Genomic DNA, 19,959 nt, shown 5'->3' on the forward strand with positions numbered 1-19,959 from the left:
GCATGATATTATAGATATGAGCGGAAGCACCATATTGCTGCTTCTATGGTAAGCATTTCTTTGTCCACAAAATAGGAGAAATCACCCTTAAGGAACGTTTCCTAAAACGTCCTGCGTCCACAAGTGCTGCTCTTGTCGGTGCTGAGGACAATGCTGCTTTAGGCCCCAGGGACTTATAGTTCAGAACGAAGAAATAAGTGCGCTTGTTGATCTTTGAAGCAGAAATACCGCCACTAATTGGTTCGAACTCCGCTTGTTCGCCATTGGAAATGAGCATCCGCTAACCATTCCGCACACCTTTTAATTGTAGAAACTTCAACATATCTTAGCAACTTGCAAACACGCAATAACAAAAACCTGTATCTCCTAATGGCACAAACTGGCGGATACAGATGACAGCTTTCCACTCTGCGTACTTTATTTCTTGCGTGCCGTCTGCCACCAGTGACATACAACATGCGCCGCTGGGAACCACTGCATAAGGCTCCTCAAACGTCGTAAAGTTGCGTCACGTCTTGAACAATGCCGCCCCCTCCTCGCGTGCTCTGGCCGATGCCGCGTCGCTATTGGCCTAATGGCACCATGTGGGCCCTCGTGCCAGCTTCGTTTGTTTGCACTCCTGCTTCAGCGCCATTTTCGCTTGAGAAGCGTCTACAAAGTGACGAGGAGCGCATGTTGGCGCCGTTACTATACTGAGTTGTTCGGTATGCAAACGCCTTGAACTAAGTTTTGTAGCAAGCCCGACGTTGCTTCACCGCATTTTCTATGACCATGATCTGCTGCGCCGTCGTATGCCAAAATACTTTTAGAAAGGACAAGACGCTCTTCTCGATACCGTCCGGCAAGCGCTACGAGTTGAGAAGAAAAACATGGATTCATCGAGTTGCGAGGGAGAACTTGAGACGAACATTCTCCACAGGTCTATACGACGTAGTTGCTAGTCTCTCATAGTATAGTATGTGTCAGGCTTGCGTACCTTGTTGCGGGCCATAACGTAGCAGATATTGAACAGTTCACTGATGATGTTGCCATTTGTCTGCAGGCTTTAATACGACTCCTACGCGATGTGTATTTTGTTTATTTAAGCAGTAACTGCTCATATTTGGTGCGTTTAATCGTATTGTACGCCAACAGGCTTGAATCCGCGGGAATGCGAGGCTGCGTGCGAAAACGTCATTAGGAGACCTTCAGGATTATGCGCATTCCTTTCTACAAAATTTGAGGCTCGAGCGTGAAAACTCATCTTAGGAAAGCAGCTCTCTGCATTTTGTGGTTACTAAGTCGCCTTGTTTACAGCGAATAGATTTGGTTGCCTATTTTGTTCGTGTTCTTCACTGATGGTCGCCCACTGGAGTTGCGATAGAAAGTAAACGTGTTCAAATCATAAGTCTTTGAGATGTACGTATTCGTGGTAGGCTTAAAGCGTGTGTAGGTTAAGATGCGACGGTAAAGAACTCGCAAAGAAAACGTGCGGTCGCCCGCTTGTCCACTGGCTGGTTTAGGCGTCATTCGTTCGTTCGTTTAGTCGTTCGCTTACTCGTTTGTTCAAGTATTTGCTCGTTCGACCACTATGTCTCTGAGACACACGTAATGAGACAACAAATGCAGCCTCAATATGAACGACAGCACCATTTCACTTGCCACAATTTCGGCTGCGTCATAGCGAGGCAAATTCTTTGCGCGGTCATCACTTCACTAAAGCCACAACTCGGAAAGGTTATTTCGGAGCGAGCGCAACCATCCTCAATGCATGCACCTTGTGCAACTCGGCTCGCAACAAGTACGTCACTTCATGAACGAACGAGCTAACGCACGAAGAAATGATATTCGTGATGAGCCACTAATCTGAAAAAAAAATAATGCATTGTTCGAGACTGTGTCAAGTGCTGTTATCGTGTTCCGGCTTCACGGACGAATACTAATAACTCATTTTATTTTATATGTACGCAGAGTCGCGACTCGATGATCGGCCGCGCATATTTCTGTGGACGCTGAGACACGGGAAACATGATAGCACCAGCGCCCACCGCTGAGCCTTTGCGCGTGCTTAGAAGATTGGCAAGCACGCACGTTGGCGGCGCTGTAGCTTGTAATACTGTTTCTAACCTTCAGAACAGCGATCGTCCATGCCCTCTGCCAGCCTTTGTACGGCATAGCCGATACGCGCGGCCAATTCACATGATAAGGGTGGCGTCGATTCTTTAGGCTACTGAGGGCTTGGTGGAGGTGAGGATGTTGGAATTCCCTCGTAAATGTGTTATTTACAACCCTTCGGAACAAGGTCTTGCGACACGCACTTAACAAATGTTGAGTACCTAAGTGTAGCGAACGGGATACATTGAGAGTCGTCATGGCACAGCGTTAGCGCTCGTTCAGATACTTTTCTTTAAGTTATCCAAACAGGGGAGAGGGGGGGGGGAAAGCTGCAGTCACTTAATTTCTACTATGGATAACTACTTTCAACTGTACAGGTTTCTCTCTTGTTTTAAAACAGTCGGAGGTTATTCGCATAGCTCAGTTTATTAAGGTACATATTCTCTACTTCAAGAAAGCTATGTCCACAGGTTAGGTAAGATCAGCCACTTTGACACGAACTCTGGCCGCATGTCTTTCTGCAGTTATGACCAGTATGGCTGCCATGGTTAGGGAATAATTTTGATGCTCGACTTAGGTGGCCTTGTTCTACGTCATACCAGGGGCGCCGGTAGCCGTATCCTGATAGTAGAGCTTGATTCTGGCATTCGCATTGTTAACGCTACGCTCCATGCAACGGTGCGGGAGAGTTTCCCGCTGCATTGGGTCTCTACTGGCCCCTGCCGGCTTATGCTCGTGGGAGACTTTCTTAGTGCCGATAGGTCGGGTACCCTACCGTGGAACTCGGAAATTCAGTGATGGGGCTGGAGCTGCAGTTCTTTTCAATTTCTCGGCTTGCCCATGCTATCGCCAGGTTCGGCCGGTGGCGGCGAAAGCGCCGAGCGAAGGAAATCGTTGCACGCGCGAGAGAACCGGTTGCGAGGAGGTGAGCGGGCGGCGCCGAGGGCCTCCGCAAAATGCACGTTTCCGGTCGGCCACGTCGAGGAGGAAGGTGACGGACGCCGCGTGAGTCAGCCTCGCCCAGCCGTGCGGCTAGAGCGGCACAACAGGCATTGCGGCAGCGTCGCTTGTTTGTCCGCGAAGTAAGGAACTTCGTCAAGTTTTCGTAGCAGCTTTTTCTCAACAGATTTTAACTTTTTCTCAACTTTGCCGCAACTCAATAATAAACCAGTGCTCTTCTTAAATAAATTGAGCCAACGTTCGGGAGAGTTTGCGCCTCAGGCTATTCTGCAACAAAGCGACAAATTTATGCCTCGAAAACATGTTCACCCTGTGTCGGTCTCTGCGCTATTAACACGTGGTCAAGCAAAAAGACAGCGCGTGTTTGGAAGGTGATTCAAGCTTGTTTCTTCATTTCATTTTTACCTAGCTGTTGTTTATTATTGGTGTTTTAGGTATCAGAGCAGCCCATTTTTATCTTAAAAACTTTGTAAGGATCTCAGAGATAAGTGCATAATTGTATCGCTATTTACTGTAGACGAAGGTTAATTTAAATTAAGCTTTGCTTTTTTGTGTATTGCTGCTCCATTGCGTCCACCTGGAACGGCAAGGACATTCCTTATATCCTGCTCAGCAGCACAGCACCGTCCCGTACATGTTTTTTGTTTACGAGGACCTCGTGAATCAAATCCAAACACTTCCATGTGGCTTAATTCATTGCTACCTGCAGGCTAATAGCGAGTCCACCGCTTTGTATTTCGCGACATAGAGTGAGACGCCGGCAGCACGGAAGAGTAGCAGTGCGTAGCCATGTCAAAATGCTAGAAACAATATTTGCACCGAGCATTGATACAAAATGTTCGAATATCGAAGGCCATGAGATTGATAAGCTTGCGGGGTAGTTTTTGTTGACGTAAATTATATTAACTTTGGCGTTTGTGGGACTCTCATGAAAAGGGCGGTCTGCTGTGCTACTAATCAGCCTTTCTTGATCGGCTTCGCCAGTGACATGGGACCACTGCTGAAGATGGTTGTCCCTTTAGTTGCTGCCAGTTGTTCCCTAGAGACGGGCCCGCCCTCGTACACAGTGGCCCCCGAGACAGTCCTTGCGCCGCCAAGGTCTGCGAGTGACGCCCACTGGCGTCTGCGACCTTGCCCGAGTTCCTTCCCCGGTGGCTACGCGTACGAAGGTACGAAGTGGGCGTGGCTGTCTCTAGGCGGCCGACGGAGCCCCAGGTACTGCTGCTCAAGCCTCCACCAAATACCGCCTCGTCAGCAGTGGTCGGTCTTCAGCAATTCAGGAAACCGATTTTACAAGGACGGCACGTCGTTGGAAGGTTTCTAATACGAGTGGTACAGGCCTACTTTCTTCAATGTAGTCACATGATTGGAAAGACTTCGTTGCACTTGCAGGCACAAGACGTTACGCCTTGCTTTGCGCAGAATTCAGTGTGCGTAAAATACTAGAGTACAAAAGTGACATAACCCAAAATAAACAAATGACATTTATTCACACACTACAAAACTTACACGCTCAACATATGATGATGTATGCAAGAAAAGCGTCATTGTACGATGGAACACGCAGCGTGAACCTGGCCGCAAAATCCGTCTCAGTCCTCTCTTAAACCTGTGTCATACGGGCATATGTAGTGTCACTTTTAGCAGGTGCACTTGAGCGCATTACCCCTTTGGCGGCTCGCTGCTAAGCGAGAATGAAAAGTGTACTTTGCAATTTATGACACTGGCAATGGCTGAATCAATGTGAACAACATATATCTGTTATTTTAGGCATTCTGTGCGAAATAAATTTGTTTCACATTTAAAAAAAATCACGTAGAAAGTTCTGTGGTAGTTGTCTAAGCATACGTAAGTATTGTGCCACTTGGTTATCTCCACGCAGCCGGTGTCATTATCAATGTTATGAGACTTGATCAAGCCAGGATGAACCCTTGTCAACGCTAATCGGTCGTTCGCTTATCATAATGGATAGCGAATTTAGATAAAGTTCATTACTGCACTCGGGCGAACGATTATTGGTGTTAATTAAGGTGAAGTTAATTGGCCACAGTTTCTAAAGATAGACTTAATTACTCATAAGAAACTCGAACCCTCGACCTTTCGTGTTAATTAAGGTGAATTAGGGTCAATTTCGCGAAGCTGTTGCAAAAACAACACTACACTTGCTGAGGGGCGTTGAAATGCTTTGCTGATAGTTCGGATGTTTAAGGAGAGTGTGTTGGGAGGCTTGCTGGTAAGACATACATTTTTGTGAACTTCAACTGCGCTAGGGACGAGACACCGAGGTAGACGACCGGAAGAACGCAGACTAACAACTGGTTTATTGAAATCACACTATGCTACCTCTTCGAAGCATGCGCATACCCAAGCCAGCTCATAACCGCGTAACCATGCAACACTCCCTTGCCAAGCCCTTATCTGCACCACAAAATCAAGCTATTCCTTGAAAAGATACACTGACGGTTCGCTGACGCACCTATCTGAGCCACGTCTTGCTATCAAGGAAGCTTCCAAGATTTAATGTGCCCTTTGGTTCTTTGCTCATCCTAACACCTTCGTTTTGCAAAACTCGGCTTGCAGTTCTTCACCCAAGACCTACAATGAACTGGAGGATGCTTTCAGTTGCCATCTTCTAATGACTGAGAGCGCTCCATTAAACGATTGTTAATACATACGAGGTCTGTTCGAAAAGTATCCGACCTTTGGCCGAAGAAAAGATACTGGCATAACTGGAGCATTGGAAACCTAATAACCCTCAAAGTAATCTCCTTGGGACTCCGCACACTTCTCCTAGCGGTGCTGCCATTGTTGGAAGCATTCTGAGAAGGCCTCCTTCGGAATGAAGTTTAGCTCAGCTGTCGTTGCAGCCAGAATGTCCTATCTTGTCTGAAATCGCGCTCCTTTCAAAGCCTCTTCATTTTAGGAAACAGCTAGTAGTAGCAGTAGCAGAGTAAGGAGCCTGTTGAACTACAGGAGTCTGGTTTTTCGCCAAAGAAGGTCTGAATCAAGTGTAGAAATGTGCAGGAGCATTGTCGTGATGGATGCGCCAATTTCTTGTTGACCACAACTCCGGTCTTTTGCGCCGCACAGCATCACGTAGGCGACGGAGGACATCCCTGTAGAACTCTTTGGTGATTATTTGACCCTGTGCTGCGTACTCGTGGTGTACCACAGCGCGGGAGTCAAAGAAAGCACTGAGCATCACTTTGACGTTGCTGCGCACTCTGCGGTCTTTGGTCTTGGTGACGTGGAATGCTTCCACTTTAACGACTGGGATTTGGTTTCCGGGTCGTACCCATACACCGAAGACTTGTCACCAGTTATTATGTTGTTCATGAAGTCGGGCTCACTGTTTGTGGAATCTAGCATGCCCTGTGAGACTACAACACGAAGTTGCTTTTGCTCCACCGTGAGCAGCTTCAGCACTAATTTTTCTGCAACTCTCTTCATGGCCAAATTTTCTGTCATGATGGAATGCGCTGAAAAAGTGCTGATGCCCACCTCTTCCACACTTTCTCGGATAGTCACACGACGGTCCCGCATCACCACAGCGTTCTATTCGGCAATGGCCTGGTGATTTCGGCATGTTGATGGCCGACCGGAACGTGGATCGCTCTCCAGCGATGTGCGGCCGTCTTTAAACCGATTGCGCCACTCCTTATTAATCTGTGCGCTGCTCATAAAGTCGTCACCGAAAGCCGTCTGAATATTCCAAATAGTTTCCACTTGGCGGTCGCCCAGATGCTGGCAAAATTTGGTGCAGTAGCGCTGGTCCAGTCGCTTCCGCCATTTTCCTTGCAATAAAAAACCGACGAGAGCACTTCGCACCACCTCACTCAAACGCTGCGTCCCAGCGACTGACGCCACCGGCAGGCGGGAATAAATTCGCGCATGCGCACGAAGGCGGGCTGATGCAAGCGCACTTGTTTCATATCCATCAGGTGTTCTAAAAAAGATACGGTCGAATACTCATCTAACAGACCTCGTATTCAGGTTTGCCCAAATAGAACATTCCAAAGGTCAGCGGAAACTCGTACACCACCTCTGTTTTACATGGTACACACGTGCGTCTGTGTTTTATGCCACATCTATGATTCTTGCGTTTATCTACGCTAGAAAAACCAGAGAAACGCGACAACTTGCAGGGCGCAGAAAAAAAGAAATCACATCAACATCGAATTTTCCGGCCACCCTCTTCATCCTATGCGCAACCTTATGGAGATATGGAATTGCCTCAAACTTTGCTTCTCTCTTTTTTTCTGACTCAACCCTAGTGTCGGTGGTATGGTGGTACATGGGCTTCAACCACAACTAAGCTTTGGCTTCGAGTAGGACTTGCGGAAAACCTGCATTACGGAGACGTTTCACCTGGGAGGAGAAACTAGCTCGGACCTTATGGTGACATGACTTGTTTTGAGCTTGTTCTTTATTGAAACGCATACCGTTCTGTCTGTTGTATGGGTGATTTCAATCAATGTATGCACTGTTCGCTTCACTTTGCTGAGCGCTTGTATCCTCTGCGTTACCTGGGTATGAGCTATTGCATGTTTTGCATGCATACGGGGGTATGAGTCATTCATTGCCTTACGTGACGGACAAATTTCTCGTTGGGTAGGCATGGAATTGCTTATGCATTTAGAACAGCATTTAGAAAAAAGTTTAGCGGAAATGAAGCAATTAATTGCAACCAGAATAACATGATCGATTAACGTGAGCCAAGACGAGAACATTGCATCCAAGGCGAGAAGAGGAAACTGGCGCACTCCATTGCAGCTGCCACAAGAAAAAATAGCGAGCACTTGGAGTATGTTATGGCATTTGTCGCTTACGTGCCACTGCAAGGCTACGCTCGCTTTGCTGGTGCTCAGACAACAGAGGAAATTGCTCTAGTTTTGCGCGTTCAAGAGCGCCTCTCCCAAAGACACCATGCAGGCACGCGCCGTCAGCTTGGTTAACGTCAAAGAAGCGAGAACCATCACGCTACGCTCGATTTATGAAGACGAAAGCCTAAGGTGGCTCGTTGCAATGGTTTATACCTAAAAAAACAGGCCTCTAGTGGAGTGGCACAAAAAAAAAATTGCCGACGATTACGTTACTTCCTAATGCGAAATTTGAGCGCAGCAAATAAGCTGTTTCACCTTTTCGATAGATTGAGGCAAAGAAATCGAGCAACACATGTATGCGCTATCACAGAATTTTTTTTTATTTTTCACACGTATTCCTTTAACAAAGACTCCACTAACAGTTCTTGACAGTCATGAAGGAAGCTTTGTGGTCGGAGAAATAGACTGATATATGTTCGACTTGGTACACCAATGCTTGATTCTCAAAGACGAGATCTATACAAGTGCCTCGCGAGGTTGTCACAGCCGTGGGACGCGTTACGAGCGAGAGGAACGGGATGTTCTCCCGCATAAGTGTTAGGAAATTGCTGTTTGTCTTTATGTCAAGCCGCCACCGATCTGGCTCTCTGATTGCCACCGCACAGGGCGAACGGCAGCGGCAATTTCGGCTCGGGCGGTGCACATATACAGATCCGCCGCCACCGATCTGGCTCTCTGATTGCCACCGCACACAGGGGTTGCATTGGAGGAGGAGGGAAGAAAGGAATTAAGTTCGAGCCGGCGCTTTGACAACCGGAGACTCGCAGGAAGAGGGGGGAGGGGGGCGGCGTGTACACCCAGCGGCAAACGATGGGGGCAGAAGCGCGCGCAGCAAGCGGAGAACACGATAAAGGGAGGAGGGAAGAGATAGCAGCGACTGACTGATGCCGCTGACGCCGATAGTGAGTCAACCCCAGCTGCGGAGTTGGTTTCAGGGACAACGAATAACCGGCGCGTCGGCAACTGAAGAGCACCCTATCCCCCACACAAGAACAGGGGGGGGGACCCTTTCCTCCTCTTTCTGCATGGCGGCGACGGTGTTCTATGCAGTCACGTTATCTTGACTCTCTAGCGGCGTCAGCGGCATCCAGCGGTATCAGTCGGTCGCTGCTAGCGCTGGGGGGATGAAAGGGGGGCGGAGCTGGTTACGAGGCCGACGACGACGCCGACGCGAAACCCAGGAACGGACGCCAAAGAGCTGCGCTCTAAAATATCCTCAGCAATGACTCGTATCCCTGTAAGCAAGTAAAGATGCAATGGGTCATGGCCCGCAAGCAATGGCGCATACTTCGTGGAACACCTCGATTTTCTCCAACTGCCGTCTCCACTATCTGGATCCTACACTGAAGCTTCAAATTCCATCGAACTTCTCCCGCTGTGATGCAACTTTACTGTACCGTCTCTGGTTAGGGGCGGCTTTTACGAAAGCCTACTCATTCCTTTTTGGAATGTCCGACGCACCGACCTGTGACTCGTACAACTGTGAAGAGACGACCGAGCACGTATTGTGTTTTGGGATCTCTACGACATCCAATGCGACGTTCTTCGGAGTGTGTTAAACCGATTAGACAACAGACCATTTTCAGAGACTAAGATTCCCTAACCATGGCCTCACGCGTTGCGAGCTTAGAGAGAAACGCGGGCATTGCTACGATTTATGAAATCGGCTGGACTCAGTGACCGATTGTAGGCATGAAGTAATGGACAACCGCGCGTGTTCACACTGATAGTACCTTCTTCCCTCCCTGTCCTCGATTCCATCCCTTAAACGCCTTCCCCCGTGTAGGGTGGCAAACTGGAAGTGCGTCTGGTTGACATACCTGCCTTTGCTTTATTCTTTTCCACCTTCTCCCTTTAGCAAGCAAAAAAATAGAATGGTTGATACAGCTTGAAGGCAGAGGCTTCAAGGGCTCAACAAAGTGAAGCGATGATAGCATACATTCATTAAAATCACCTACACAACACAAAGAACGCCATACGTTTCAATACAGAAAAAGCTCAAAACAAGCATGCGAACCATCAATAAAGCAGTGCGTACCTTCCTAGGAAGGACGCTACGGCCGAAGATGTTCGCCAAGCAAGAAACTAGGTGCGTCGTGTGAAGCGGCGGGTGCAGGCCCTTCGACCGTGAGTGCTGCTTTTCCCTGCTGAGAGGATGCAACGCAGAGTCGAAGAGAAATGTCGTTGGCGCGAGTCTCTGGCCCCGTTATACAAACGCGCAAAGCCACAGCGAAGTGTCGACCACGAAGAAGCGAAACTGCCGAAGCAGCAACGCGGCGATGCGAGACGGCAACACAGAGGCCGAAGCTCGCAGACAACGGCTTGCCACACGTTTACTTCACGCTGCGGCTCGTTATGTCTCGCAAGAAATCTGGCCCCTCCGATCGTGTACCTTAATGCGTTACCAAATGTGCAGCAGGCTTTCGCCTTCACGTGTTATAGGAGTGCAACATGTTGCCGAGGTTTCTCGGCAGCTGAGCAAGCGCAGCGTTCGACGTTTGCGCGCGCGCCATGAACGCGATTTGTAGCGTGGCTCCACAGCCTTTGTACAATGACGACGAACCGCCATGGACGGTGAGTAGCGGCACTTCATCTCCTCGTCCGACTGTTTCATCAATGGTGCCCTACTTCCGTCCATCTCACTTGGAAAAGCGCAGGTGCATTGAAAAGCGGCAGAGTCTATCCAATCTTGGGCACAGCAGAAACAAACAAAACACGAGAAAGCACACGCGTTGGACAAACGCAGGCACAAAAAACTGCGCGGGCATGCCACATTTTATTAGCTTATGCCATTCTCAATCGCGAAAATGGTGCTTTAACATTACTGCCGATTCTAATTCCAATATTAGTTTAGGTGTCTTTTAAGTATCGCTACCTAGACTCTCGGATGGAGCGAAGTAATTGCACCGAACACATTCGCTGGCCATTGCGTTCTGCAGGGAGTGTTCTTATTGTAAGCGTTGCCCTGTGACACCTGGGAAATGACACTCGAGGTATGTGCACTTGCTCAAAATGACGCTAAGTTTGCTCGTGTCACAGGCGTATCAGACTGCATGAAAGATTTTCCTCACCTCAAATCACCCAATTGGACTTCCAACGTAGCCGTCACTGGTGTTGGAAAGTCTGCCACCACGGGAATCCAGAATGGTTTATCTGTAAGATGTTCACAACGAATACATGAGAAGGTGTCGCGGAAACTCAAAGATCTGATTTAGTAATACTGTACCTAGAAGGAATATAAATATGCGTGTTGACACCAATAAGTGGCTCACATACATAACAAATATGGGCGTACCTAGGTTAGTGATCTCTTGGGCGATGCAATTTTACCTCGTTTCCTTATAAAGGTAGTCGTTCTTCAAGTTTCTCAATAATCTAGCAAAAATGTTACAGTGACGTTTAGCTCGGTCAACACGGTTTAAACGCAAACGTATGGACGCCGCGAACATACTCTTAAAGGGACACTAAAGGTTACCAGAAAGTCAAGTTGAAGTGATGAAGCAATGGTCTAGAACGTTTAAGGCAACAATATAATCGCGAACAGAGCTTTAGTAACCGATAAATTGAGGTAAGTGCACGACACGATTTGAGACCCCCCAGCGACATTCCGGTACTAGCCCGATGAGGAAAGCACTCCTCATCATAATTTACGTCACTAGTACTCAACTATTCGTATTAAAAAAGATAATTTCTTTAGATTACAAGACGGAAGAAAATGCTCCTTGTCTACTTCTATTCGATTCTAAGAAAAAAATAACATTTCGACGTTACCCTTGTGTAGTATGGGTGATTGAAAGGTTTCGTTTTCGCTCGACTCTGCGCACTCGACTTTGCGCCGCGCGCGCTTTGGAGTTTCAGTTGTTTCGTTATCGGGCCGTGCTGCGGTGGTCCTGTTGGCTCGCGAAACTTGTATTTGGAACAAGCAGCGAGAATGCCACGTCCATGTGATGTCGTGGGATGCGCGAACGGTCGGCGGAACTTGGCCAAGGGAAGTTGCAGAGGCGAATCCAACGTTACTTATCACTGTGTGCCAACGAGTGAACCTCTCCGTTCGAAGTGGTTAAGTGCCGTACCTCTGCCACAGCGCGCTGCCAAGGAGCCGAAAAATCACGTAGTGTGCTCGCTGCACTTTCGTCCAGAGGATTACCAGTTCAACGCCGACTTACTGAAGTCGCGTGAAGTGCCTTTCAAAGCAGGCCTTCGTCGTAGTAGTACGCAACGACGCCGGACGCGCAAGCCCTCAACAGCAGGTCACGTTCATCAGTGCTTAAATCGCTGAACTCGAGCCCAGCATCGCGAGATAGTGTGTCGTTGTCAGGGTCATCCATTGCAACGAGCGTTGAAGTTGGCGTCATAAAATAAAGAACCAGCTTATCCTCGTGCGCTTTCCCTTCCGCTAGCCACCATAGTTCCGCTTTCGCGCTGCTGTCGGCTCTGTCTTGGCTCCGTTTCTGGCCGCGCGTTTGCGTTTTGTGCAGAAAATCCGTAGCGCCGTCTGCGGGAGCCGTTTTACTCACCGACGGCGCAACGTCACTGCGAGACCATGACGTCAATACTCCTCGATCGGAGGGCGGGTGATTAGAACTGTTATAGAGGTACGCGGACGCCTCAGAACGCATTTTCTCTTAAAATAAGTCTCTTCTTCGCACGAAACAAGCGTTTCGAGGTTTCTGGGATGCTATTTCAACAGTCCACGTTGACTTAATATTAACCTTTAGTGTCCCTTTAAAAAAAAGATTACACTCTTTGGGGCTCATCTTGTCCCACAACAATAATCGTCATCTGCCTTGCTTGCGTTTTCTCTGTTGAAAACTCGGCGCTCGCTACTTTCCTGTAGAGAATGATGTGTCAAACTGATAAGGTGCAAGCCGTTTGTGACTAGGGAAGTACGGGTATCGCTGCAGCGCTAAAAAAAAAAAAGAAATGCAGGCAAGAGAGAAGACGATTTTTGTTGTGGGACGACAAAATACAACTCACAGTGTGTAAACCACAGGGGGTTGCAGTTATGATTAAGTGGGGAGGTTTCCCGCTTCGGGTGTCTGCTCGACAACACTTGCACTCGCTATAACAGGTAACCTTTGAAGGCGTCCAACATGCCAGGCTGAGAGTCGCAAACCGGACGTTCGGAGTGGAGCACGGTGTTAGCCTTCACACGGACCCGTGGGACAAGAAGCAGCGTGAAGCTTGGATCGCGAAGCTCAGACTAGCAAGGAGTCATCAGCTACAACTCAGTTGTGCGGCAAGCACTTCCGCGAGGAAGATGTCTGCTATAGCGTCGCGGCTGCCATGAATAGCAGAAAGCGCGGTTCGGGAAGCTAGCCCTCGTGCGCTTCCCCTCCTTCGTCAGGTCCTTCCCCGAAGAGGGACATTCCCTGCTCAAGGCCGGAGAGAGTGAATCAGATCAAATTGAACTGAGCCATAGGGGCAGCCCGCAGGGCTCCGTCACATCTCCCCTATTATTAGACATTGAGATGATCCGACTACATGTCCGACCATCGTCGGACAAATGCGCCTGACGAAATACAAAACCGCCAGTGCACTTATATTTGGCGCCGGGAAAATAAAACAGGCCAGATGCTTTTCGGCAATGTTTGACTACTGGGCTTCGCGCAGAACAACGGCAAAGGTGGCCGGCTGATTCTGTTGCACGCCAGTAGCGAGGAAGCCTTCTTAAATGCTGCGTGCCTTGTTTTCCGAGCAGCCAAAGGAGCTGGTGAATACCACGAGCCATGTTTTGAGGCAACCACAAGGAAATGGATAGACCGCGCTTCGAGAAGTGCTTCTCTGAGCCAATTTTGCCTAACATCAAACCAACCTGTGTCATAGTAATGGACAATGCCCCTTACGATAGTTTTTGACTCGATAAAGTTTCAGTGTCATTAACACAAAAGAGTGACCTTCAGTCTTGGATCATGGAGGAGAACATCGCATTTTTCCAGGACAAATTAAAGGCGTAGTTAATCGAGCTAGTGAACGAACACAAAAAGATGTTTTCCGCCTATTGCGTGGATGTTGTCACTGATCGAGGCAGACGGTCACGACGTCGTGAGGCTTCCTCCATATCATTGCTAGTTCAATCTTCTCGAACTTATACGGAGCCAGCTGAAAGGTTACGTCGCTGCTAACGATACCGCATTGACCCTTGGCAGCTTCGAAAAATTGCTGCATGAAAGCATCGTTCTTGTGACGACAGACAAGTGGCTCATGTTCAGAAAATCGAAGAGGAATTCTGGCAGCGTGACGGTCTCATAGGCGCAAGCCTCGAACAGCTTCTAATTTCACTCGGATCGCATTCGAGCAGCGAGAGTGATGAGAGTGACAGTGGCATGAGTGGTGTGGAAGAACTAAGGCGAATGTTAACACAATCGCAGTAGCCACCGCAACATTGTGTTGTGTACTTGTGCATGTCACGCGCTTTTACTTATCACACAGCATTGTAATCGTTTATTTCTAAAGTTTTACGTGTTAAATCAACATTTCGTCAAACGGTGCAGTTTAGAATTCAACATTTTACAAAGGCCTGTGATATTCAACTTGCGCCTAAATATAAGTCTATTCGCGCCTTTGTATTTTGTCCACAGCAAAACGTGCCGAAACAGTTTGTAAATAACTCTGTTTTCGTAGAGGGCTTTACTATGGTCTTTTACAGTTAAACATCGCAAGGCATGTCGTTGGGCTGAATTGCAACACAATCTGTACATATATTGGTACGCGAAGGACAAGTCAGTAAGACGAGCAACTATTTACAGCTTATATTTACAACAGCGGTTGCAGCGCTGACCAGTTAGGTTCCCTGCGCGAGCCCAGTTCGTTCTTCCTCCTCTTTTCTCGAGTGATGGCGCACACGCGCCTCGTTCAAACAATAAAATATCACACGCCTATAGCAATATTGTTACAAATGGTCTCTACAAGAAAAATACAAGAAAAAGTGGAGAAAGAGGGGGACTGTGTTGCTCCTACGATTTCGACGGTTATTTATGCCTTGGCGATCGTTAAAGCGGTCCTTTAACCCTCTGTGGAGACCGTAACAGATTGGTGGAGATGCAGGGTTAGACGAAGACGAACCAAACGACGGAAGCTCTCCTGCTGTACTTGGCCGCAGCCACCACCTTGCCGGGCTTCCGCCATCGCCGATCGAAATGATGTCCCAAGTCAAGCCCACTGATGCGGTAGGGGCAACTCCTACAGGTTAATTGCCATACTATCGAGCGCCGCCGCACTTCGGCTGGACCTAAAGAGAATACGTCGATGAGTGGCTCAAGAACTACAAGCGGGTGAGCAGAAGCAGTGGCTGGGACTCGGCAGCGCAGCTCAGTCATGTTATGTTTTCGCCCACTAACACCGCTCTCATGTGGTATGAAAACCACGAGGACATGTTCCGAAATTGGAACCGTTTTGTTGAGGAATTGCTGAAGTGCTTCGGCGTTTCTAAGAAGAAGAAAAGGTAAGCGGAACAGATATTGGCTCATAGGGCACAGCTTCCAAGGGAGACATGTACCACACATATAGAAGAAATTTTGAACTTGTGCAAGGTAGTGAATCCCAGGATGCTTGCGAGGACAAGGTTGGACACGTTCTTAAAGTGATAGCCGAAGATGTGTACAATTTCCTGATTTGCAAAGAGAACCTGAACTCCATGTCCGAAGTAATGCAGCAATGTCGCTCATTTGAAACGCTGAAGATACGTTGGATAGTTGCAAAACTTGGTCGTCTGTCGAACGTCCTAACAGTGGCCAGTGTCGATACAATGCCGCCTACTGAACTCCCGTCGAGCATACGGGAGATTGTAATAGAAGAAGTGCTTCGATGTCAGCAAATCTCTCACTTCCCCGGTGGCTTTCAGGACGGCAATGAAATAGAAAGAGAACGCACGCGAACGCCGGCTGCTCCGGCGTTATTGCAGCACATTGTACATTGCAGCAGTTATTGCACCACATGTCGTCGATGAATGCCAAGGAACACTGCGATCTGGGAACTGGGAACTTATATAGACCACCCTCCAATCACGAATGCCGCTTTCACTCGCCGCGTTTCTCTCGACAAACGTCGGCTGGCTGCCGTCCCCATGAAGAGCGATAACGCCATTCCTTCTGAGAGGCCTGTTTACTCCGAGCTGCCGCAGGTGTCTCGGCCCCTTCCGGTGTGCTACAGCTGCGGCGTCCCCAGTCACATCTCGCGCTTTTGCAACTACCGCCATTCACACCAGCGAGAGCCCTTGCACATGTCTTACCAGTCTTCCGACCGCCTGTTCCCTACGCCATTACCGCCACGCACACCTCCCGGAACCCCTCACCAGGCTATGATCGAAGCTTAACGCCGCGACGAGCTCCCCGTGCTCCACGATCCCCATCGCCGCGGGGACGCACACAGTCGCCGCCGCCGCAAAACTTGTTGATGCCGCCGATGGGGGTGAAGCCGCAAGATACCACGCACTATCGCCAGATATACCCCATCAGTGTTTATGCCCAAGAACAAAGTTCATGTACTTTCTAGTGACGTACCTGCCATGGCACTTATGGATGCAGGCGCCACAATATCTGTGATGAGTGTCAATTTTAAGAAGGTTCTTGGACTGAAAGTGATGTTTCATTGAGCCATGGTGCGACATTCGACGGTGTCAGCGGTGATGCGTTGTGTGCTAAGTGAGCCTGTACTGAGGACGTGTCTTTGTGTGGTAAAGTGTTTCCCACCGAATTCGTGGTTATTACACTATCCACACACGACGTTATTTTGGGAATCGATATATTGCGGGAGCTTGGGGCAACAGTTGACTGTAGAAGTGGGCACCTTTCCTTGCCGCAGGCCTCACGAGAACGTGATCTTCTTGGGTGAAGGCAACAGGTTAATAAACCCATACATGACACCTGAAAACATCAGTGTTGCCGGATTAAGGACCCTCGTTATGTAATAAACGAGACGAATGGAGGTTAACAAGGGTGGGGCAATTTTTTATTAGTCATATCGTTGCCTTCACCCAAAAAGATGACGTTCTCGTGACGCCTGTGGCAGAAAGGATGTTCCACATCCGCCCCCAAGGTCTGTGAGTAGTGACGCTGGCTAACACTCCCAGGTTTCTATAAGCAAGCATATATACCAAAGAAAGTGTGTGTGGGGGGGGGGGGAGGAACGACGCCGCGGTAGCTCCATTGGTAGAGCATCGCATGCGAAATGCGGAGGTTGTGGGATTGTTCTCAACCTGCGGCAAGTTGTTTTTTCATACACTTTCATTTCCATTAATTTATCGTCTCTTTATTTCATTTCTTAAGCACAAGATATTTCCCCTATGTTGTGCATGGTGTCAGTGTTTGTTGGCTTCGTATGACTTGGATGGTAGAGGCATATAGCTTCGCTGTAAAAAAAAAGAAAAAAAGACGAACACTATGGCATATGTTTTTCCTGACGAAGGCGAGGGTTGATTTCAGGGGCACAAATAAGCCAAATTAAGAGTTATTCTCGTGATACACAGTTCTGGTAGTTTCTTTTTCACCGTCCCCACAACGTGGCGTATGAATAATCATCTGCGTCCAAGCTTAAGCATACACGAGTGGCATACGACATCCTCAGTCAGAAGACTGCGATCAAGTGCTGCGCATCCCTCGAACACTGCCCGAATATCTGACTGCTCCTCGACGGAATTGTTGGATGCAGTAGTGACTCTCAAACAAATGGCGCTGAACGCCTCCTTCCATGCAGCCAAGTTGCGACATGGCCTTTGTCACCCAAATTCTACCGCTCTCTTTTCCCAATGTAACTGCCATGCTTCTTGTCCGGCGCGAAATCCCACACATTATTCTGCCGTTTCGAGATCTTTAAATGATGGCTATGGAAGCAGTCACTGTAAAAGTATGACTAAAGGAAGAGCTGTGTCAGGTTGTAGAGTGGTGGAAACTGTATCCGCATCCAGGTGGAAGAAGGCCTCCTAGGGCGCTCTCTGCAAAGTAGTCTGTGATCTGACTATAACTGGCGTCGTGGCACCAGGAACGAAGTGTCAGCGGGGTCTAGGATATCTTCATAAATGAGGGCGCCTAGAGAAACTCGGCCGTTTAGACGTCGTTAGCCCTCGAAACTAAAGGCCCACGAAATGTCTTTCAAAGGTTTATGAATTCATTGCTCACTCCTCGAGTCCCCTGCGGCGATTTTTTACGCATGGCGGTCGCTATGGGGTGACATCATCATCCACGATCCGAGAAAGTGGCACGCTGAGGCCATGCATGCGGGGCACGAGTATCAGCCGAATAACACATCAGGTCCTAGCAACGTCACTGACGTCTCAACACACTCGGTAGATGTTATGGGTCGTCGACGAGAGCTCCAGCTGGAATGGGCAGGGACGCCTTCCGCATCTTTACTAACGTGGCTGGATACTGGACGAGGGAACGAAACTACTCGTTTGCCATATGGATCCATACGTACGGAGAAGTACAGCGGATATCTCCATGCAGACATGCTTTGCATCAAGAGAGATTTTTTTTCCAGATCTAGAGTAACGGAATCGTCGTGCGGCCTATAGAAACATGGTACCTATCTGGTTGAGGAAAAATGGTGTTTATTCATAGATGTCCTGTTGCAGCTCGAGAAGGCGTTAGGGCAAGTAATCTACAAAGCCCATCGACGAATTCGTCCGGTAGTAGGAATGAAAGAAAAATGGTTCATTTGACATTGATAACAAGGCTCCAGTTACGGAAGCCCACTCCAAGCAGCGGCATGTTAAGCGTCTGAGTTCACATCCAGACACGTCGGCCCCAATTCACGAAAAGCCTCTTGTTTTAATACCGTCATCTAACCTAGCAGACTCGACTAGCGAATTTGGTCACTGTATCGCAGCCAGTCACAACGGCCGAAGCGGTTGCGATACCACACCCGTGCTATCGCATCATGCCGCAGCATCCCCACCCCCGAATAATGAAATAAGTAATAGGAGAGCAACCGGGAAATGCAAGGCCGGCACCGTTCTTCCGTAGCATTTCACCTAGGCCCTTTTCATCATTAGTTCAGGCTGTCAGGTAGTGGTGAGGTTATATACTGCATCAAGACGGCAAGTTGGGCCAGTCGGTGAGGATTCATTGGGAGGTTCGAACAGCACAATACAAGACATGGACAAAAGGAAAGTAAAAACGACGAGACGACGCTGACTATCAACTGATATTTTATTGAAGATGTATCTAACATATATATAGGTGCCGGTTCAAAAACCGTGACATGCACCAGACACACAAATGCATCAAGGCAAATGTGACCGACTGACGCATAATCAAAAGTGACAAAGGCAACGCAGTTCCTTGTCATGAAGTCATAGACGGTTCTGGGATACCTGCCTTGTCCCTAATCTTTGTATTGCGACCCTCAGCCATTTCAATTGTCAATTGGCCCGCATGTTTATAAATGACATTAAATTCTTTTTTAAATAGGGCCGACAACCGCAAGACTTGCATTGCTTCGGGAGATGAAGTGGCGCAACTTCTTGAAGAGATAGCTCCCTGAGTCGAACATTCACGCAGCGCTTCGTTTGTCCCGCACAATCTCTACTACTAGACAATAGAATGGCATATGCAACCTGCTTAGTACAATTGTTGTACCCGTTCGCATGGTTGACAGTTAACTTTTCCTATGCTTGCTTATCCTTCAGTATATCACCCACTAACGGGTATATGCTACCGGTCTGATGTTTCGCAGAAAAATAAACGTCGATGCTGTAGCCGGAACCGACATACTTAAGCCCATGTACCAACGCGTGTACATACGGTACGATTGCGTTTTTTTTCTTTTTAATCTAATTTAGGTTTACCACCTTAGTCATATATACTGTTGACCCCACGAATCGTACTTTCCCACACAGATGAAATAAACACTTCGGGTTAACGAGCGTCCAGTAAACGATTTGTTTGATCAGAAAAAAGCAGCCTTGTACATAAGAAACCACGACTTCTTTAATGCAGCTTTTAGGATAGTCTTCACTGTAGCCCAGTTCACTACCTTAGAATGAACATTTATATTTCGAAATGGGCTTAACCGACCTGGGCCA

At 48.3% G+C, this 19,959-nt stretch overlaps 1 protein-coding gene across 4 annotated transcripts in view; it reads right to left on the reverse strand.

Annotated features, from left to right (window-relative positions):
* LOC142573238 (dual oxidase maturation factor 1-like) overlaps positions 1–19,959 on the reverse strand; it is a 245,561-nt gene that overhangs the window by 128,649 nt on the left and 96,953 nt on the right. For 2 of the 4 annotated variants that reach the window (XM_075682843.1, XM_075682838.1), the window contains exon 2: positions 11,009–11,090. The exons of 1 other annotated variant lie outside the window; for it this stretch is intronic. The gene's annotated coding sequence lies outside the window, so the exon portion shown is untranslated. Of the gene's footprint in view, positions 1–11,008; positions 11,092–19,959 lie in introns of those variants that run through there. One more of the 4 variants, XM_075682839.1, reaches the window with a different exon arrangement.

This window comes from Dermacentor variabilis, chromosome 2 (genome assembly GCF_050947875.1).
Source record: "Dermacentor variabilis isolate Ectoservices chromosome 2, ASM5094787v1, whole genome shotgun sequence".
In the NCBI taxonomy this organism is placed as follows: Eukaryota; Metazoa; Arthropoda; class Arachnida; order Ixodida; family Ixodidae; genus Dermacentor; species Dermacentor variabilis.